At 39.7% G+C, this 23258-nt stretch overlaps 1 long non-coding RNA gene across 1 annotated transcript; it reads right to left on the reverse strand.

Moving 5' to 3' along the window:
• Positions 1 to 15442: 15442 nt before the first annotated feature.
• LOC115514468 lies at positions 15443 to 22378 on the reverse strand. Its single transcript, XR_003968983.1, has 3 exons — positions 21738 to 22378; positions 16493 to 16754; positions 15443 to 16045 (listed from the first exon to the last, which is right to left on the reverse strand). It is a non-coding gene; the product is annotated as an uncharacterized LOC115514468 (long non-coding RNA).
• Between the last annotated feature and the right edge of the window lie 880 nt (positions 22379 to 23258).

The following is a 23258-nucleotide window of genomic DNA, read 5'->3' on the forward strand; positions in this document are numbered from 1 at the left end:
AGATTAGCATTAGAAAATGAATCAGTGCATTTCATCATATTAACAAACTGAAAAAGAAAAAAAAATATGATCTTCTCAACAGATATAAAAAAAGTATTTGACAAAATTGAATACCCATTCATGATAAAAGCTGAATAAAGAAGAAAAAGAAATTTCTCAACATGATTAAGGACATCTACCATAAACTTACAGCTAACAACACACCACAATTAATTGTGAATTTAATGAATGTGTTACCCCTAAGAAAGGACAATTTGAGACATGTTATCTGCTTTTACCATCTCTATTCAATATTGTTTTAGAGGTTATAGACAGTGCAATAAGGCAAGAAAAATAAAGCAGGCAGATAGAAAAGCTGAGGGCCACATATGCTTTATTCATGGATGACATACTCACCATTGTATAACATCCTACATAATCCACAAAAACACTATTAAAACTAACAAGGGAGTTTAGCAAGGATAGAAGATACATGAACACCATACAAAAATCATGGGTGTGTCTGTATATTAACAGCAAACAACTGGAAATTGAAATCAATAAAAAGGCCATTTGCAATAACATCAAAATATATGAAATATTTAGAGGTAAATTTGACAAAAACTGTGCAAGACGAGTATACTGAAAATTATAAAACATTGTAGAGAAAATTTAAAGAACTAAATGAATGGAAATACATAAATCAATCAATACAGAGCTTTTTTTGATTTTTAAGGTTTTATAGTTTATTAATACCTTCAAGAAGTAGGAAAGCATTTCAAACTTGAACAATGAGAGACTTTTCTCAATAAAGCCATATAACACATATAACATCAGTTCTGCAACTTTAGCCATGGGTTAAAAATGAGCATAGAACATAAAATCTTACTAGTCCAGATCTCAAAGAGCCATTCTCCTTTCCAGGGGGCATAAAACATTGTCATAGTTTATTTGAGTTCATTAAATGGCAAACAAAAAGACTAACCATTTCCATTTCTCTGTGGTATGCCACCCAATAGAAAATCTCTCTCTACTGTCCACCTGAGAGAGATCATTAAGTGATGAGACCATAAAACAATATTTACAGTTATCACTGTCCTCGACAGGGAATAAATTATCAGTTGTGCATAAACTATATTCCCATATACTCTCCTGACTACTCAGTTGAGTCCAACTTAATGGTCTCATAATCCCTACGCTCTGGACCCGGTTGTAGAATAACAGAATTCCCATAAAATAAATTTTATATACAGCTCCTTTATTGTTTGTGCAGTCACAACCAGTTGATCAGATAACTATTAGTCCCTGCTCTCAGCTGTAGAAAGGAATATAATCCTACCCTAATATAGACAAACATCACAGGCCAACACACCTAACCAAGAACAAGAAAGAAAACCGCAGAAGTAGAAAAGAAAAACAGAGAAACTGAGATTCAACAAAGGATAATTTCTAGGGCCACCTGGAATTCACTCTTGGAGGCAACTGTGTGTCCCAGCTTAAACATCCAAAGAGAAGCACTTCTCTAGCAACACAGTTTAATTGGCTCTGATAGATGTGTCCACTATGACATCTTGGTGAGACCTAAAAAACAGTTGTATAATGCTTAATTGTGTAATTTTCTAAAAGATAAAAACACATTGCCATGTGACAATGAACACACGTCAAAAATTTAACTCATTAATGAGGATATCAGCCAGATATTAAGACAGGTTCCAACAGGATTTCAGGAGCATAGTCTCTGAGAAAGCATGTTGAAATAAGTTCTCTAAATTAGAAGAAAATTTAAAAACAATTAATGTCCAAATATCCAATGGGAAATAAAACTGTATCCTTTGGGGTTCTCTTGCTTCTAATCTCTTCTAGACAAAATGGACAAAGTAACATCTTCAAGTTTGTAAGTATCTTCACAGAGTGTGGGTTATAATCAAGGTAAATAGCAAGTCAAACAAAGATACATGCTTCTAGAGGATTGGGTAATTTTTGGATGGACCATTTAGACAATCCTCTGAATGACAGCCTTACTTTCCTCTAATTTCCATCTATTTGACATTTTTTCTTTTTCTTTTTTAAGTTTGTTTATTTATTTTGAGAGAAAGCAAGTGAGGGAGGAGCAGAGAGAGGGAGAGACAGAATCCCAAGCAGGCTCCGCCCTACCAGCGCAGAGCCTGTTGTAAGGCTCGAACTCCCAAACTATGAGATTATGACCTGAGCCATGATCAAGAGTCAGACACTTAACTAACTGAGCCACCCACCCACCCTGGACATTTTTTAACAGCTGCATGAGATATATTTGTTTTTAGCATGGATACCAACCAGGAAGTGATTCTTCTCACCAAAAGAGTAGAATGCCCCCTACTTTCCATCACCACATTGTAAGTTGAAATATAACACAAAGGTGTGGATGAAAAGAATGCCTTGAGATGCAAACTGAAAAATAATCCTTTTTTTTTTTTTAGATCAGAGTAAACCCATGACAGAGATTTGGCATTTACTACAGTGCACTGGTGAGCACGAGCCTAGGGCTCTCATTTATGAGAAAACCACTTAGGATAAAATTTGAGAAACCATGGAAGCACAGGTTAAGGATATTTAGTTATTTATCAACACTCTTCAGGGACACCTGGGTGGCTCAGTCAGTTAAGCATCTGACTCTTGGTTTCAGCTCAGGTCATGATTTCACGGTTTGTGAGTTCGAGCCCCATGCCAGGCTCTGTGCTGACAGTGCACAGCCTGCTTGGGATTCTCTCTCTCCCTCTCTCTCTGCCCCTCCCCTACTCACTCTGTCTCTCCCTCAAAAATAAATAAACTTAAAAAAAAATTTTAAAAACCTTTTCAAACTTTGGATGAATTCTCTATGAGTTAAAAGAGAATGACAAAGAAACACAAAAGATGTGGATTTCAGAAAATATACTCACTTTAACAGGAAAGTACCAGTATAGAAGGGACACACATATGTACAAAGACCCATAACCACCAAGTGATTACATATTTTCCCTCTCTCTTCTCACCTTTAATCTACAAAGTGAAACAATTACTTTAAAAGTATCTTACACCTACAACATGCAAGTGTTATGCTAGGTGACATGAGACATTCACAGGTAAATACGACAGAGGAGCATTGAGTTCGAGTTTAGTTCCACTAACCATCTATGTAACATCAGTTATTCCAAACCTTTCCAGGATGAAGTTTTCTCATGGGTAAAAATCTGCTAGTGTTCTTGAAATTATAAAAGACTATAAACCTATGATTTTATAATTCCTGTCCTCAAAGAGCTTGGTAAAATTTCTTGAAGACTTTTAAAGTGTACAGAGTGGGATGGGAAGGTGGGTTCCCAACAGAGAGACTATTTCATTCATAGTTTTTCAAATTTTTATTTTTACCACAGAATTATTTGTTCAAAAATCACTATTAACTGGGAACATAAAGAAGTAGAATAAATATGTGGAGATGTTGTGATTGGATCAGGTGAGAGGTACCCAGACTCCGAGTTGGCAGACCCTCCCATCTCAGCCTATAGACTTCTGTGGTCTCCAAGCAGCTCCATCCAATCTCTAGGACTCTCTGGAGCATGTTTGAAAATTATTTATGAAGTTCAACCAATTTAGTTCAAGGATAATAAAATAACAGGCAAAGAGAAGTTAAGTTTCCTTAACTAGGAAATGTTCTTCTCCAAGTTCACAGAGATCAGAGAGAATGTGGTCCAGACCACCGAGCTGCCTCCTCTCCAGAGACTCTCTGGTGTGCTATGTCAATCGCGTGTGCAATACCAACTTATCAACCCTCTTTTCATAGTAACTCCTCAAAATGCAAAAGGGACTCATATTTGTTTTTGAAATTACTAAAGGTTATTATTTTTATGGCCTTGCAAAAGGACCATTTGACACCAAGATCAATACATCTGAACACTTTCATAAGAGTTATTTTGTAAATGGAAAAAATATATAAGATGGCTTGGAACTAATACACTATGTTTGGATAATACTTAACTCCTAAACCATTTTGTAGAATTTTCTTTTTTGTTCATGAACATACTGATGGAGGATCTGTATATGTTTTCTAGAGCTTTGAAGATCATTTTCAAATCTTTCCATTTTCTCTGTCACTTTATATTACTTCCTGCTCCTAGATCAGGTTATATATTTCCTGCTGTGTCTCTATGTTTTTAGTGAGGCAGAATTTCATTGTTTTTTTTTTTTTAAGTGTGTCAACTTAATGGACTACTTTATTATTTAGACCCAAATAATGGTGCTTTTGTGAAGAAGGGCAGGGTGCGGGAGACAGGAAAGAGGAAAGGAAAGAGGGGTGTGAGGTAAAGAGATAAACTCTAGCATATTGGGATTGCCTTTTAAAATCCTACACAGATTTTTCCCCCATTCAGATAACTTGCTGACCTTATCCTATGCTACATCTGATTGCAATTACTTCAGTTTGTTAGGCTGACCAATTTTAGAAACTTGGACAATGTACTTCGTTGCAATCAGATCTGCATTAAATCCCAGAAATGAAGGATAAATCAGTTATTGCCACTGAAGTTGTTATGTTGTATTTTTTCCAAAAGAAATACACTCATGTCAGCAGGCCTGAACTTTCATTTCTCTAAACTTCTAACATGTCTTCTGCAAGTAAGTCTGGTATCTTCTACATAATTAATCTAACAATCTCATGAAAATGAAGGACAAGCCTAATTCATCATTGTTCTTGTCCTTTGTAAATTTTATAATTATTGACAACACATTTGAAGGTACAGAACACACAGAGAGCAAAACATTACAGGAAAGTCATACTATACACTTTCCAGCATTAGAATGTAGACGCTCTCTGTTCAATAAATTTCAATTTATCTTTCCATCAGGCTGCCATGCCTATGGGTGGAGTGATTTGGCAACTTCTTAACACAATATGATATGAGGGGCACAAAAGAAGATATCTCTGATTTTTAAATTCTCTCCATGAATTGCCTTAGTTTCCAAAATCCCCACACTTTCCCTCTAGAGTAAGGACTGGCATACAGAAACCTCAGTTAAAATACAGGTATGTCACCTAGGAAAGTAGACTCTAGGATCTCTGCTCAATGTTTTGTAACTTCCCAACCAGAAAGCAAAGCCCTGAGATAAGATGCGACTTCAGGGAAGTAGAGTGAGTCAAAAAAGGGGCAGGGCCTTTAGGGCAGCTAGTCAGACACTCTTCCAATCATAAAACTATACACGCTTTTGTTGGCAAGGAAGAACAGGCCCACAGGAACTATTTTGACAGGGCTACCAACAGGTGTGGGATAACGAGAGTGACAACTACTCACCAGGAGCTGGTTCTCTCAAGTACGTGATCTTGTCTCACTGAATCCTCAAGGCAAACTGGAGTGGTAGGGGCTACTATAGTCATGGAGAGAAGAGAAAGTGAGCCTCCAAAGAACCCAAGTTCACTGAGCTACTGTACATTAGCATCTGGGTTTGAACTCATGGTCAAACACCTCCACCTTCACTATCTCATGGAAAAAGCAGGAAGGTGTAAGATGTGGAGCATGACACCTGCCAGGGAGATAGAGGAAGCTGAAAACCACTGGTGCCTAATTCTTGTATGCCTGGCACAGGAAGGTGAAATGAACTCTATGTCTGATTAATGCTGAACAGTGTAGGAAAACTGGTTTCCAGATGGTAAGTAGTCAGCTTCAAATTCATTTCATGAGGCTCCTCTCCCATCTCTTCCCTGTGCTCACTCTGTGCTCCAATATTCTATTCTATGCCCTCTCTGCCCTTGTTCGTGTCGCTTCTTCTGCCAGGAAAGTTCTTTTCATCATTTGTGTTGTCAAACTCCTATAAAGTGGAGTCACTTCTGGTACTTCTCGTTAGATTATAAAGTCCACATATAGGCATAATTCAGCTTAGTCAAGTTTATCTGTAAAACTCCTGAAATCACCCCTGGAGTTTGATATTCCCTGATTTGTCCTTGCAAACCTCCAGGGCAGAGGACAACCGAGGTGACTGAGGTAAGGAAGATTCATAGCCATCATCTCCTTCTCCTCAGGGATGCTTTGTCACTAGGCAGAAACTGGGCGGAAATGGCCTCACCCTGATTTAGTTGCTTTGTGTTTTTCCCCCTTGCTTCCAATTGGATCATCCATTCATATGATACAGCTTTGCTGTGATTCACTCAAAGTGGATGGATATGACACTTCAGCAGATATGCCATTATAGCCTCTCACCTCTTTGACACTTTTCTCTTACCATGTTATTTTTATTGGACTGATCTTCTACATGGATTATAAGATTTCTGTGGTCACAGATTGTGTTTCACTCATATTTCTAGGCCCTTGCATGCACAACAAATGTGCTGAATTTAATTAAAGTACGCAGATAGTTCAGCTCTGGCTGGCCAGGGCCATTTGCTGTAAAGTTCCCAGATACTTTACGACCTCTATGGGCATAACAGTGGCACGGGGATGTTGGGTGGAGTAGGGAACTCCTAGCCAGAAAGGCCCTGGTGTCAGTTTACAGCCTGGCGGCCTCAGAGAGGCAAAGCTGGTAGTTCCAGGTTAAGGTGGGGAAACGACCCAACTCTTTGCCATCCCTCAGGAAGTGCCAGAGGCCTCACTCTGTAGAGGTGGCTCTGCCTTGGGATTGATGAACTGTTTATGGGAGCCAAGAGGATCTCAGTGCAGACAGAACCCTGGTGATGAAAGGAAGTGAGCCGAGATCATTGAAAGAGTCTTAGGCACAAGTGTCACAATAAATAGAGAGGCAGACTTTCAAAAATGTTTCCTTGCCGGAAACATATGAGTATATATCTCATCTAAAGAAATTATCTGACATCAGCATAGTAGGGAAACATTTTCATTCCACTCTCTTATGAGCTCAATGCCGGCCTCAATATTTAAATATCTGTTCATCCTGAGTTTGTCTTTCAACACTGGCAACTTTTAGATATATGACCTTGAGTGAGTTTTTTTTAAGTTTATTTTTATTTATTTTGAGAGAGAGAGAGCAAGCAGGGGAAAGACACAGAAAGAGTGAGACAGAATCCCAAGCAGGCACCAGGTCATCAGCACAGAGCCTGATGCGGACCTCGAACTCACAAACCATGAGATCACACCTGGAACCAAAATCAAGTCGGACACTTAACTGACTGACCCACTCAGGCATCCTTGAGTGAGTTTTTAGACCATTCTGTGCCTTAGTGTTTTCATCTTTCTGGTGGAAACAATTATTATACTTACCTCAGAAGGTTGTTTGGTGGGTTAAACGAGCTAGTTCCCACAAATCACATAGGATGATATTTGTTCCTTAGCCAGCTCTCTATATTAACCTGCACCTCACCCATCATCATGAATTCATTTGTTAACTTGTCAACTTGTTAACTTGACTACTTTCTACCCTATTTCCCACTGCTCCATTTCACATACCCCAGTCTCTGTAGTCAGCCTGCACCATCTCAGTTTCAGAACTCCACTCACATTCCTCCCTCAAGTTTACTGGCAGAACTATTGGTTGCTCCTACTGTATTTTCTTTACCTCCTTCTCCTGAGTTTTAGCTGGGCCCTGGGGCACCCAGGTAAAGAATACATTTCCCAGCCTTCCTTGAAACTAAGTGTGGTCATGTGACTATGCGTTGGCCAATGAGACCTGAAATTAATTAATGTGTACAATTTCCAGAACGTGCCATTAAAAAAGAAGGGGTATGCCCTCCACTCCACTGGCTGAAGTGTGGACATACCACAAGATGGAAGGCACATGGTGAAGAAAACAGAACAAGAAGACAGAGGCCTAGATCTAAGTTGACTTCCAAGAGCAGAGCCACCCACATGTAAACAGGTATAGTAGGTTATCTTACTTTCTCTTGTGACTTATTTTTTTTTTTTTTCTGTTTGGTATCTTTACTCTTTATGGCCTATTATTACTTATATTCGAGAAAAACACGTTAACACAGAGAATCAATATCAGGCTCCGAAGGACATATGATCTTGAGCGATCTTAAAAGTGAGAAAAATGTCAAGTGGATTTTTTCCAGATTCCACTATAAAGATTTACTGAGGCCTGCTCCTTCCTCCTTCTTTGCTTCTTTTATGGTTCGGGTCTTTCCTGCTAATCAGTATGATGTTTTAAAAATTGAGACACCTTGGCTAAGTCATAACTTTTTATTAAAATGTATTTTCTGTAAAAATTTGCCATGACTCACCTATGATTGCTCCCAAGACTTATATGACCAATTCGTGTCAGTTTTTCCACAGCGTGATCTTCCATTTTTTCCGAATATCTAGCAGCACACATCTGCGCTGTGTGTACAAAATTTCACCTCCTGAGAGCCTCACATTTGACAGAATCAAGTTTGCCTCATTTTTCAAACAGTGTTAATTCAGTTTAAAAATACTTTTCTCATTATGTTATTGCAAGGGTCTTCTTTTATTCTATCTCATGCTTTAATCTATCCTGGATCTAACACTTATTTCATTAGAATTTTACTGTTGGGAAGGGGAGCTCAATAAAATTTGCCAACCACTTCCCACCCCCTGCATATTTCTTGTGGTGCATCAAAGAGTTGAAGGAAGGTATTACTTTCTCAAGACAAACACTAGAGATTCAGTCCATTTGGAAAATGTCTCCCTCACATCTTCTTTTATCTGCAGGGTAATTTCCTTTGTAGTGGGTTTGACAATGCAAATTAGGCACAGTTTATTTATACCCAAGTGCACGAAAATGAATTTAGATGTACCCCAGAGAAAAAGTTCCATGGAAACATCGGCTTTTCCTCACTTTCGGACTATAAGAACCTCCGCAATATATCATCTTCCGTAAAGACCTTAGGGCTATGGAACCACTTTTCATGAGGCAAGACAGCCCCACCCTTGCTCTCCAAGGAAGACTAACTAGAATCATTCTTACCACTTTAAATCTCTTCAATTGGTTTAGGGTGTTGTCAGTAGTATAACTAAACCGACCAACATATATTTATTGGTTTCCAGTCAGAAGAAAGGTTCTGCCCTTTATAAGAAATACAAGAAAAGATATCATTTCTGCCCTTAAGGAGTTGCCCGGCTAGTTCTAGGAACTTGTGAGAGATCTAGTTTTTCAAGTCAACTTTAGAAAAACAGAAACATGGCTCTCTGATGCCTCACAAAAGACCATCCCTGAGAATGGCTACACTCTCCCGTGGCTGTTTAAATCCATTATGTTTGTCATTATATCACCTGAGTTGGAATAGACTTTTCAATCTTCAGTGAATTCGGTTCTCAGTAGGGGCTGCATCCAATAAGTCCTTGTTGTCCTCAATGCCTAACCTAGTACCATATTAACGAATACATGAGAGAGTGAAAGAGTGAATGAGTAAACTTTTGGTATACGGTCAATGCAATTAAAACTAATTCATTTTTGGGGCACCTGGGTGGCTCAGTCGGTTGAGCGTCTGACTTTGGCTCAGGTCCTGATCTCACAGCTCCTGAGTTCCAGCCCCATGCGTCGCACTCTGTGCTGACAGCTCAGAGCCTGGAGCCCATTTCAGATTCTGTGTCTCCCTCTCTCTCTGCCCCTCACCCACTCGCATTCTGTCTCTGTCTCTCTCAAAAATAAATAAACATTTAAAAAATTAAAAAAAAAGATTTATAAAACTAATTCATTTCCAGGTCTATATGCAGGACATGATACAATCATTTCTATTCATGCCCAAGGACTAGAGACTGGTTGTTTCCATTTATATCCAACCAAATCTTTAACAATTATTTTCTGAGGGCTCAGGATATGACAGATAGTATTTTAGATGCTGGGAATACAGTGATAAATAAGACAAGAATTTGCCCCAGTGAAGTTTACATCCTAGAAGAAAGTAATGCTGAGGAAAGAATTACCCTGTGGTAAATGAAGCAGCCAGTAAGGGAAGGAAGGAAGATGCCATACAACCATGTCTTCCTGGGCTTACAGGTAAATAGAACTTGTTTACTTAAGCTTTATTAAATTCAACAAGAAAATAGCTCCTGTCTCACAAGTGAATAAACTAAAATGAATTGCTCCTTGAAAAGTAGAAATGAAAAATTATTACAATTCTCCTTTACCTAATTGGTACATCCATAAGGGAGACATGTTTAAAATAAACTAAAATAAAAATTTTAAAAGTACCTCAGAATGAAATAGCTGAACTATACTTTGCATGAAATTTTATTCTGTGCTTTAAGCCAATGCTTCTCTAATTTATGTGCTTTCCTCTCTGAATTCCTTCTGTCTCCTTTAACAGCCTCTTACCAATGCATTAATTTCTTCACTAAAATTTTCATGAGGAGAAAAACACTGATAAGATGCCCAATCTAAAAAAAAATTACTTACATCTTATGTAATCTACTGAATAAAATATGGTTAATGAAGAACACAAAAGTGATGCATTTAACCCATGTGGAAGTTAACTGTTCATAGATTCCTCCCTGTCATTCCTCCTGCATGAGTGATGGGGCTAGAGATTAACGATAAATGTGATGAATGTTTCTTTCTTTTTAAAATTTACATTTCTAATTTGCTATATTTGAATGATGATCAGGCAGGTGCTTTTGATCATCAATGGTAGATAAAGATGGAGAGTAGAAATACATCCTTCACTAATTTGAAAAATTATTTTTAAAGTAGGATATCTGAATTTAAAATGTTACTATTATTCATTATACATTATAAATATCGCCAAATATCAAACTAGGTTAAATATAATTTTTTCCATACATTTGTGACTGCTGAAAATATTTGGCTAAATTTATTTTGGAAATATTTATTTCTGTGACATAATCTACACAAAAACTATCTCAGGAATTTTTCATCTTTTCTGTTGAAAATAATATATTGATGACATATATGTCAGCCATATTTCATTCATATTTTTATCCTTTTATCTCTTAATGATTAAACATTTTTAAGAGTAGTGTTTCTGAATTTCCTTCCAGATCATCTGTGCATCACGGTGTTAGGTTTCCCAGTATGGAAGTTCTGGTACCCAGGTACATTCAGGGAGGGGCAGAAAATGGAAATCTCTCACCAAAGCACCTGAAACTCAGTAGACTCTGAGAAGGAAGGAAGGAAGGAAGGAAGGAAGGAAGGAAGGAAAGGAAGGATAGAATAGAGAGGGAAGGGGATGGAAAGGAGAGTCTGGTATCCAAGGTAGAGCTGGCCAGATATTAACAAACTAATTTCTTCTCCTATGCTTAGAAATAAGCCATATTTGCCACACACACCCCACCCCTTGCAGTTGGGAGCAGCCATTAGACTGAGTTCTGAGGGATGGAATGTGGGAAGAAGTGAGGTGTACGTCTCCAAGCTTGACCCATAAAACTCCCTGCAGAAACCTGCACACATTCCTTCTTTTCTGGGTCACCAGCTGCGGAGGATTAAGGAAAGCCCTCTCAGGAGGCTCTAGGGGGTGTTGAAGCCACTAGATGGAGCAAAGGCAGCAGAGTACCCACACTGGATGGGCCATGTGAGGAAGAAATAAAACTTCACTGTGTTATGCCACTGAAATTTTGAATGTTTCTTATAGCAGTGGTCTTCTCTAACTGATACAGCACCTAAAAAAATAAATCAGTAATGACAAACTCCACACCTTCTCGTCCTGTGAACTAGTTGATCCTCATCAAAAAGACTTATTTAGGGCATCTCTAATGAGAAAAGGAGCCGCACTAGAAGCTTTTCCATGTCCACTGAGCAAAGGGTGCATCCTGTTTATTTATACACCATAAAACATCAAGGGGAGGGTTTCATTGCTCTGTGCGGGAATTTAATATTCTTTGAGGCTGTACTGATGGCCAGTGATCTCTTTATTCCTTTGGGGGGAAGCAAGAATCCTGGGGCAGTAATGTTAGATTTCACTGACATATGAAGCAATTTTGGCAAACCTAGTGAGCCTTTTGGTTGTGATTTATATCTAGTCAGGGAGAAATGACATCTGGGATGTCTGATTTATTCACTAGCAAAATGCTGGCTGAACCTAAAATAAGAAAATAGAGATTTATGTAACAGATTGCAGCGCCTTAATTTAAGAATGGCTGGGAAACCAGCAGACACTCCGTGGCTCTGCTCGGCTTGGAGTCACATGCTGCAAGTTAATATTACCTTTCTCAAAGTATTAAGTCACATGTTGAGAGTTATGGCATTATTTTATCACCTGAACATTTTCAAGATGACTATTTCGTGTCCAAATAAGTCCTGGCATTCAATTACATGCCGACTGCCATAAAAAAGCAAACAGCTTTTGTAGAATTTAGCAGACTGCTAGAGTCTATTGTAAGTCTGCCAGGAAGCCCACAAGCTACTTCATACTAATCACGCCGGGAGAACCAAGGAAATACTGGGACTCGATAGTAAGGAATTCTGTCCCTTCTATTAAGAGACTACTTGAAGTCAATGTCTTAATTGTTTCCTTTTCAAAACTTTGCAAAGTTTTCCTGGATCACACTCAATGTTGTAAACACCAAAAATGTGATTTCTCTCTGGTCTCAGCACCATCATTAGATGTGCTCCTCTTAAGCTATCAATGTCTTCTTGTGTCAGGAACATGGAGTTATGTAGCAAAGTCCTGCTTCCTGCTCCCTGCTTTGCATTAACTATGAGAAAGCTCAAAACCAACACATAGTCCCTTCTAGAGAATGCCAAAAACTCATGGTGTGACTGCAGTGCACTAACCTTATTCAGACTCCTCTCTGCATTTTGCTGTCTATGACACTGTGACCTATGTTCTCATCCATGCATTAGTTGGTCAAGCAATACATTTATTATGTTGGCTGGCTGAAATTCTTTCTGAATAAGCCTGGGGATCCACAGAGGGAGCAAGAAGTGATAAAAAGGAGAATAACAGTGAAGTAAGAAGGAAAGGAGAGAGAGAAGAGATAGAGGACAGGGAAGGAACAACAGAATAGAGGGATGAAGGAGAGAGGGATAGAGTCCACATGTCTATCAGTGTTCAGCAGGTGAAAAAGTTGAGTGCCTTATCAAAAGATCGGTAAACAGGTATGTTTACTTTTTTCCTTTAGAGAAAACTAAAGCCCTTGCTAGTGTTCTTCTGCTAAATTCCCCATAGAGTAAAGAGATTGCACTGAAGAACTCCTCCTACGATATGAGATTCTGTTACTTCATCATGCCTTCCCTAATGTCAAGGTTTGGAAAGAGTCATCATCTTTATGATTGGGGATTGGATCTTTATCCCTAGCAAGACTAACCTTGGTAAGCCAGTGAAGGCTGTTTAGTTGCCCCCATTCAGTTCTACCTTCTTTTGGAGACAGATTTTCAAGTGTCTCAAGGAACATGGTTCCAGCTTCTTCGTACCCTTCACTCTGGGCAGCATGGCTCCCAGGACAAATGGTGAAATAAGTCATTCCTATCCACCTCTCTTCTTCAGGAATTTAGCCCTTTGCTCAGGCACCTGGTGCCATCCTGCTGACTCTGGATACTTCCCTGGCTTGGCCGTGGGCCTCTGCCTCTGTATGTAACTCAACAAGTCCCAGAATGAGGACTCAATTCTTTCTCCCGCCAAGATTAAGTGCTTTCTTCTTTTTCCTTGGTAAAAATTTAATAAATGTTTTCGCCATTAACTGCTAAGAAGTTATAGTCCCAGTTCTCAAGGCAGGAATGGAAGGAAGATAAAACTACAGAATCTGTCAATATGGACTTTTATAAGCATGTACAAAGCATGACCTGAAAAACCAGGCAGGTGGCATTGAAGGTAAGCTGTGTACATTTGTTGTTTCATCTCTTGGGATGTTTGATCATGGGCACTAGGTTATACAACTTCTCACAGGAATATTTGCCACTTAAAAACAAAATTTTGTCTTTAGCCTAAAGGAATGGATCTGTAGTAGATATGCAATTTTGTTCATAAAACTAAAATGCAAGAAATGTCACTTTAATTTCTTTTCTTAATCTGTTTCAAGGTCACTTTTCTCCCAGATGATGAGAAATACAATCAATATCAGGGCTTTTTTTTTTTTTAAGTTTATTTATTTTTCACAGAGACAGAGAGAGAGAGAGAGCATGGGGTGGGGGAGGGTCAGAGAGAGAGAGAGGAAGACACAGAATCTGAAACAGGCTCCAGGCTCTGAGCTGTCAGCACAGAGCCCAATGCGGGGCTTGAACTCACCGACTGCAAGATCATGACTTGAGCCGAAGTCAGATGCTCAACTGACTGAGCCACCCAGGCGCCCCAATATCAGGGTTTTAATCCCACCCCCAGTCATGCAAGATTCTCTGTGATCTTCTGCATTTGACAATGTTGGAGAAGGGCTCTCATTTCTATTCAGATATGGTCATTTCTGATATACTTGCTTCCTAAGCCCAAGACATCCCCCAAAGGCAGGGAATTCCTCAACATCCATGCCACACCTGGGCTCTCAGAGGCTCAGCTTTAATGTCAGCCTACCCTCAATCCTCTGAGAAATCCCTCCCCTGGGGGATGACTGTGTGGTGTAGACAGTATCTGGCACTTTCTTGAACCTCCAGTTTCCTTTCTTCCTTTCCAGCCCAGTCAATTTTTTTTAACCCCAAACACTACAGTTCATCTGCTGTCTCCACTTTCAGGACCATCCAGCATGACTGGCTTGTTTTCAAAAAGAACAGGAAGCATCTAAAAGGGAGAATTGCCTTTTTTGCCTCATAACTCCTGCTTTCCTCCCTGGATCATACATTTTCCCCAAGATAAGGGAACACAGAGACCTAGTCATGGGAACGAAATAACAGTCAGCGACTCAATAAACAATCCCTGCACAAATAACCAGAGATGAAACAAGAGGCTCCAATGAAAAGCTGAAGTGGAATAAAACGTGGGGCAGCATGGGCCTTGCCTCACACCACATCCTTCCCCCAAAGAAGGAGGAATGACCACATGTATCCAGACAAAAGGACAAAAGAACTCCTTGGGGAAGGGCCTCAATTTAGTCTTGGAAAGAACAAAACTTTTTGATTGTGGAAAAGGGGTGCTCAAATATGAATTCTACCATTCAGCACCTCTGTGACATTGTGCGAAGTGATGTCTACCCCGTGTCTTCGAGTTCAACCCATAAAATGGGATAGAAATGACTTCTGGCAAAATATTCATGAGGAGTAAGTGAGTCCCCTCTCTGTTTGACTCCTCTCCCAAATATACTACAGTAATTTCTAAGAGGCTGGTAAAAGGGCAGGAAATGGTAGAAAGGCCAGAGGAAACATCTTAAAATTCCAAAAAGTTTATCCTCTCCAGCCCATGTCTTATTAAGTTCCACATGCCAGATCAAGCAGGAGCAAATGAAAGGCCACTGCTCCTAACTCCTCCCCTCTCTCCATAGCCCTGAAGGTGATCCACTCAAATGCAGAGTCATGGTTAAACCCTAAAGCCCTGCAGTCAGTCATACCTGGGTTTGGATCTCAACTTCATCTCAGACAGTGAGTCTACCGATATGTGAAACAGGAATAATCCTACTTATGAAAAGAGTTATCATAAGAAAAAAAAAAAAATGAGATGACACACAAAAGGTTTAGCCCAGTGTCGGACAACAATAGTGGCCCTCCTACTATTTTTATTATTATCATCCTCCTCTGTGGACTTGCTAAGAAACATTTCAATAAGTGTATCGGTTACTGAGCCTTTTCCTTTTCCTTTTCCTTCTTGTTCAATCGGTTTTATTCTCAATCTTTTTAGCCTCTTCCTGATTCTGTTCAATCATGTCTGGATTCCATTAATCCACTAATTTAAAATTCTAATAATTATCCATCATTCCAAAGCAGCTCCAAGGTACAAGAGCTCACAAACAAGAGAGAGCTGCTTCCATGGAGCTCTAGTGCTCGTCCTGCCCGACATTTGCAACGCCAAGTGTACACAGGACCTATGCTTATAAACAGCCTCACCTTCACCCAGGATACCATCTTTTATTATGATTATTACCCTCTTTTTTCCTTGTCAAGGCTGACAAGTTGCACCAGGTATTTCCTTCTTACTTAGATACCAAAATAAAGTCTCTTCCAAACTTCTGGCTTTTGAGTTCGTATGCCAGGGTGTCAGAGCCAGCCCCTGAGTCATGCAGCCCAGAGCCAAGCTGAGGGGAGGTGGTTTTCATTTCAGGAACTCGGCCCAGCTTCCTGGAGACTAAACACAGCGGCATCAATAAATAAGGGAGAAAGGAGGCAGTAATAAAAGAAGAATTTCAACTTCAGGTTCAGTGTTAACTAACAAGTATACAATAGTTAAGTGTGGCTAGACAAGAAAACACATTTCTATATGGTGGGAAGAAAGGATCAAAATCAGAGGCAGAACAAGGCCTGATTCTGCCATCACACAGCCGACATGGATGGAAATAGCATTTTCCTAAGTGCACAGCCTTTTTTTGAAATGAACCAGACGTCTCTTAATGGGCACTTTTAAGTCCTATTTTTTTCTTTCTCTTTCATTCTGTAGATTTCTACAAACACCTCCTATGTACCCAATGCTGGAGACACAACAGGGAACAAAATACACTTCGTGGAGCTTATATTCTACTGGGAAAGACAAATCATAAACAAGACTTTGTTCTTATCCAAGGGACTATGAACTCACCATGTGACCCTGGGCAAGTGTCCTAAACTTCTTATGCCACCATTTCCTCATCGGCATCAGGAGGATATTAATAGTCTGTACACCAGAGGCTTGGTGCGGGGGTAAATGAATGGCTATGTGTTCCAAGCTGAGAGCAGTGCCTGGTGCAGGGTGAGTCTTTCCTCAGTGTTGGCTGTTAGGAACCGCACTGGAATGCAGGCGCAGAGGACAGGCCCTTCTGAGGTTTTGGTAATTGCCATATCCCCAGTGCTGAGAACAATGCCTGAAATAGAATAGGTGCTCAATAAATATTTGTTGAATGACCAATATCAAGTCAAATCAAATATTGTGACAAGAGAGGTGAACAGGGTCTTCTAAACAAAAAATGGGAGAGCAGGGAGCAAAGAAGCTCTATGGCCAGAAAGTCTTTCGGTAAAAAGCTAATAAAGTATTCCAGGAAGAGGGAACAAAAGCAAGGGCCTCATGGCGGGAAAAGCTTGCTGTGTTCAAGAATCTCCTACCCCAGAGGGCAAGCACATACAGCTGCCTGGCCACTGGCTTCCAGACTGCCTCCGGCAGCACTCCGATGACCATCGCCTGCCCTTTCCTTTCCCCTGGCCTGTTTTCCCCACAGAGCAGCAGAGGGCTTCTCTCAATATGAATATCTCTCAATGTGAATATTTCCTTTAAGGAATAGTATTGGAATGTCAAGGTGGCAGGAAGTAGAAGAATATATTTTTCTCAAATATTTCAGCTCTCTGCAGACTTGGTGGAACCTGCTTTCATGCAGTGTTGTTGGTCACCCATGAGTTTCTACACATCTCTCACTTTTCTCTTCTGTGTTTCACACCCCTTCCTGATGACGTGTAGCAACTTGGAATTCCTAAGACTTGTTTTTAAGCATCTAAGCAAACAACTTGTGTTGCATCTCAATAAACTCCTTCTCCAGTAAGAGATTTCCACCCTCTGTGTTTTCATCCCCATAAGCCCCAAATTCTTCTATAAAGGAGTTGCTGGTATGTCTTTAGAAATGTTCAGATTTGCTCAAAAAAGAAAGTGGTATTTGTTTTCTCATAATAGAAGTGAAGTAGACTTCCCTCTGCTTTATGAGATCTCATATAGTCTAGGAGGGATTGTTTCCCACTAGAAAGAGAGGCGGGGAGGAGGACCTTCGACTCCTCCTGAGAGCCAGTGGATGGGTCCAGCCACCGATATGTCTATCTAGACAATGAGACATCTCAGCTGCCATCACACAGTTCCCAAAACTGAGCCCTTCCCCCGACAGATTCACTGTCAACCTTCACAAATTCATTGTTTTCCAGCCATGCTGAGGCAAGAAAAAAGGAGTAACTGAAGACATGTCCATTTCCTCTGATGGCCAGAGTCAAAGAAAGGAGCAAGAGAACTTCTAAGTAAGCTCTCTGCTCACTTCTTTGTCATGGTTGTTTAACATTCAGGTTCTGCTTACATTACACATTATCTTCCTACTGGAAAGCAACATTGATTCCCCTTTCTTTTTTCCAAGACTGTTTGGTATAGTTGTAAAAGTACCCAACTGGGAGCTGAGGCTTAGGGTTCGAGTCCTGGGGGTGAAATTCTGTTCCTCAGGAAGTCCCCTTGGCCTGCAGCATCCTTGCCTATAAAATGAAGGGCGTTGGACATGGTGTTTGTTCTAGCTCTCAAACATTCCATGGATCTATTTAACAAGCATAAACTTGTGGATGCTCACTTGGCACACCCAGAGAGGAATTTGCCATGCTCGGGCACCATTTAGTGAAGGCTGCTGCTTACTGCCTCTACCAGTATCAGTTGGACTTACCCACTTCAGATATCTTTCTGTGGCAAGATCAGATGGGATTATTTTTTGTCTAGATTTTTTTAAAGAAAAAAATATATATATATCTTAAGGGAAAAAAAATATATATATATATATATCTTGAACTGATGCTATGGAATATAGGACATACAGTTGATTGGTATTATGCTTAAAGATCCAGAGTTGTAACAACTAACATATAGATATAACTATAGGGTGGTTTGTTATATTACCTTCAATCTTTCCGTACTAAGGTGTTGATAAAACACTTAGCCAGGTACCTGTAAGGTCTAGCATGGTCCTGTCCTTACTTTCCTTTTGTAAGCCTTATGCTGAACAGGGCAAGACCCCTCTTATATACTGTACCAATCTGTATGTGACCCTCCTTCTAGACTGATTTGAAGAATTCTTAGCATCTTCTATGATTTCACAACATTCACACATTAAAGTTCAGAGTCCCCATCAGTTGTCTTTATATAACTTCAGCTATTTCTATTCCTACTTGTGAAGGCACAGACTCATGCAAATGCAAGAACTATGGAAAGCATGGCTCATCTCCAGGGCCACTCTCCAACTTAGGAGGGGTTGCCACTTGCCTGCTATAAAATATCTTCTCTGTCCCACAGCACAGAGGGCTTTTGGAGACCACCCTGACTTTTGGAGAGAGAACATCCACTAGGCGGAAGCCATTACCCTAAGGTACTTCCTGAGTCTCACCAGCCAATGGCCCCAGAAAGACAGCAGCTGTGAGCAAAACCATGAACTTTCTGGCCACGGGGATTTTCTTGCTTAACTGCTTTACCCCCATTTATTCCACATTATACTGTCCTGGTTGTCAGGGATTTGTCTTCTTTAGCTTATGTCTTTGGAACTCACGGTTATCTGTGTGCATCCAGTGATTCACCATTTGTTGGGAATTACAGAAGAGGAAGCTCAGCAAAGCCTCCTTTCAAAAGTTGGCCCAGAATTATGCAAGTGGGTTGAAATGAGTAGTAGAAACAGATGATTTTAATTCATCTCATCTGTTCATTACCTGCAGTGCAGATGCATGTGTTTTGTGAGTACTGCAGCATATGTTCCATTTTTCTTTTACCACATCCCTTGACCCTGTCAGTGCACTAGAGATCCTTAAATTCCCCTTCCCAGAAAGTTATATATAATCTCAGCATTCCTGAATTTCCATCCTATGCCTTTCATGTGATCAACAAAAACATATAAATGATTGTGGAACTGCAAAAGCTACTTCTTGTCTCTACTGAGAAACTGGGATTCATTCTCAACATTTCCTTGTGATGTATCCCCATGCCCACTCCTTCCAAAATGTGTGACTGTAACTCATTATTCTTACCACTTCTGTTACTTTCACTATGAATGCTTGTTCGAGTTCAACCTTAGGAGTCATCAGTTTATGGCGCATATAGATTTCCCCTAACTCTCCCTGGGCATTTATCACTTAAGGAGAAATTGTCTTTGTACTATACAAATCTCCAGGAAATATAGGTGGTGGGATCCATTCCCTACAATAGGTTAATATTCTTGTCCTGAATTATCCTACTTAAGATGTACAAATGAAAACATCGTCAAAACACCGTCTTGCATGGTGCACACAAGTCCCTACAAAAAGGCTTCCATACCAACTCCCTCCTTCATGGACCACCACCTCCTCTCCAGTTCCATAGCACAGAGGCTCTGTGTCTCCATTCGGTGCTTAATCAGATCCTGTGTCAAACTGATGCCTGTTACTCTGTGTGGGGTACTCTTGTCTTGCCAATTACATTAGCATTTCCTTGAAGGCTGTATACATGCAGCTAGTTCTTGGAGTCTTCCCTGGTTTTCTGCCTCCTCCCCATACAAAGAATAAAATAAACCTTCTCTATGATCCCCTTCCACTCTCTTTCTCTCTCTAGAATGATAGTTTTCACATTGACTATAAATTTTTCTTCTGATATTCCTCAATAGACCACTACACTGTGAACTTTTTGAAGGCAAATTGAGGTATTGTTCATCTTTATATCTTCAATGTCCAGGAGAAGAACTTTTCAATAAGTTGTTCAATGAATAGATAAATGGATAAATGGGTGAATAAATTTTTTCAGGGATGTTTTAATTGCCTGTAATGCTTTAATATAATGTGTTAACAGAACACTTGTTAAATATTAGAGAATAATAAGTACTACATTTTAACAGTTCAATGAGCCTTATATTTTTGACCAGCCAACATTTTTTTTCCCTGTTCAGATCTTCCCAATGAGTAAAGCATGCAATAATATGCAAGAGGAACTCAGTCATTGCTAAGATGCAAATAGAATGTAGCACTTTGTGCTGAAAATGTGACCAGAAAATAGTTGCTAGTTTATACATAACACACTTAGAGAAGTGCAGAAATGTTCAAACAGTGATTCCTGTGTGTTTGATAGCTCCAAGAACGACATCAAAGTATCATAAAAAAATTTCCTGCTAAATGTGAAAACCTGACAGTCTGCCCTGTCTCCTGCTGAGGGTCTGCCTCATGTCTGGTCTCTGGGAGAAACATTTTCTTTGTATCATCAAAGTTGGCAGTGAATATCTGAGTGGGCTTTGACCTTGCCTGAGACCTCCAACAACATACCCTTCTGCATACCTCTGCACTCCAAGCTCTCTGCAAATGAGCTAAGCTAAAAATCACATCACCCAGTTCAACCCACTGTTATTTCAAAGTGCAACCCACATGTGAGAAAGAAGCCTGTGGCAAGCCATTCAAGGTATTAAAACCGTGACTCACTGCCAGACAGAAAAAAAGTATTCTCTGCCCAGAAATTCAGTAACATGTTACTGCTAAAATTAAAAATAAAAAAACTCTCGAAACAGACTTGTGATGAATTTGTATTAATGATGGCATTACAACAGAAATCTGAAAAGAAAAAAGTCGAATTTTCCAGTAAGTTCATGGAACATTAGATAATATCAAATAGCAACAGCAAAACACAGGAGATTGTCCCTGAAAAAATGCTTTCTTTAACTGAATGAAGTCATAGAGTTAAAAGAAGGGAAGGACAGTCTGGCTTTCTTGGCAAGACTGTATTTAAACCAAGTTTGGAAGTAGTTTCAAAAAGAGTTATCATATATATTTATATGTGTGTGTGTGTGTGTGTGTGTGTGTGTGTGTATCTCACATATATCTGGAGGGCAGATATATGAGATATATATATCTCAACTATATCATTTCAACAACAGTGACTTTGCCCCCGGGACAGAGATTCTTTCTGGTGTCTCTGGCTCATCAGTAGGATTGATCTGGTCACTAACAGTAACCACAGGGTACTTGGTACTCTGAAACTCACCACATTTTAAATAAGCCACCCAGTCTCTCTGGGAGCTTACAATCATGTATCAAAAGCACACCAACATGATAAACTAAGGCAACAATACAGGAACAGAAATCAGTGTTATTATTAGAATATATCACTTTACCTTTTTTCCATCCAGGTAGTTGCTCAAGATTGGTGAGAACAAGGAAAGATCAACATGTGCCTCCACAATGTCAAAATTGGTTGAGAAAATGGAAGATTCATCTAGTCTCTCCGTTGTTTGCATTCGTGGTATAAACACACTGTTGACTGTTTGGGAACTGAATTGATCCCTTTGGATATTGCAGAGTTAGAGTAAGACTTGGAGGAATGATGAGCACACAATTATTTAAAAGGGCAAGAATGAGCATAAAAACATGGTCAAGAATAATGGAGGAAGTCTGGGAGCAAAGGCTACAGTATGTGGTGAAAAGCACAGTTTAATATGCTCACCAGCCAGCTGAGAGCAATTTCGGAGAACACCACCCAAAGAGCTAAGAAGCTTTAATGGCAGACATTCGCTTCATAAGACAGAGCTCATGATCAACAGCTCACTTCCAGAGCATCAGGGGGCTGTTTGAAATGTTGTGCCCACACTTGTCCAGGATACGTTTTCAGAGGCTTTAGGCATGTACGTGACTTAAGCAAGGATTCATAAAATCATTCATTCTCTACATTTCATACCATACTGTGGATGCCATTCTACCATTCACAAAGAAAAATGAAAGACATGATTGAATTGAGGCCTGGAGTTGTCTCAACAGCCTCAGACAATAGGCTGAATCTCACAAAAATGAATCTCATTCTTTCAGGCCTTTGCCTAAATTGTATTTTTTAGCAAGGTCTTACCCAAACTTTGGACCATGTAACATGTCCATGCTCCTGTAGCATCTTGCCCTGTCTCTTTCCTTTTTGCAGATTATAAATTTGTTGAGGGTGAGAATACATCTATCTCATTCACCATTGTATCCCTAGTGCCCACAGCAGTTCCTGGCATACAAGTCCTCGATGATTATTTATTGCATTAATGAAAGCATCTACAAACCATTATGTATTCAAGATAAGAGCGCTGAATGCGTCATCAGCAGACGTAGCAGGCGTGGTGGAGATCGTGATAGGCTAAGCAGCAAGCAGGTGTGACAGCAAGACCTGGAAGCGGATCAGTAATGAGCCAAGATTTCAAAAAATGTTTAGTACGTTGGCCACATAAATAAATTCAAAATTCCACCAAAAAAGGAGGGCATAGCTTTCCTCTTCCTTGGAATTTTGTATCCTGTTCTGGGGAAAATGGCAAGCTGAAATTAATCCACAGGAGAGCTATCATGATCGTGGGGTCTGAGAACCACGAAAGATGTCTGAACACCTGCAACCGATGAAAACCCAAAACTAAGATTCGGAGAGACCTGTAAGCAGTGGTCACATATTTGAAGTGCTGACCTGGAAAGAAAGGATTACACTTTTTATTGCATGCAATTCTGGAGGGCAGAGAAAGGACCAATGCGTATAAATTACAAAGAGGTAAGTTTTGGCTTGATAGAAGAAAAAAAATTCTAATAATTATAGCTATTTAAAAAAATGAAATGTGCTTATTCAGCCTTTGAAAGTGGTGTTATGGAAAAATACTTAATGACAAAGGATGATAAAA

The sequence above is a fragment of the Lynx canadensis genome, chromosome B2 (assembly GCF_007474595.2).
Source record: "Lynx canadensis isolate LIC74 chromosome B2, mLynCan4.pri.v2, whole genome shotgun sequence".
In the NCBI taxonomy this organism is placed as follows: domain Eukaryota; kingdom Metazoa; phylum Chordata; class Mammalia; order Carnivora; family Felidae; genus Lynx; species Lynx canadensis.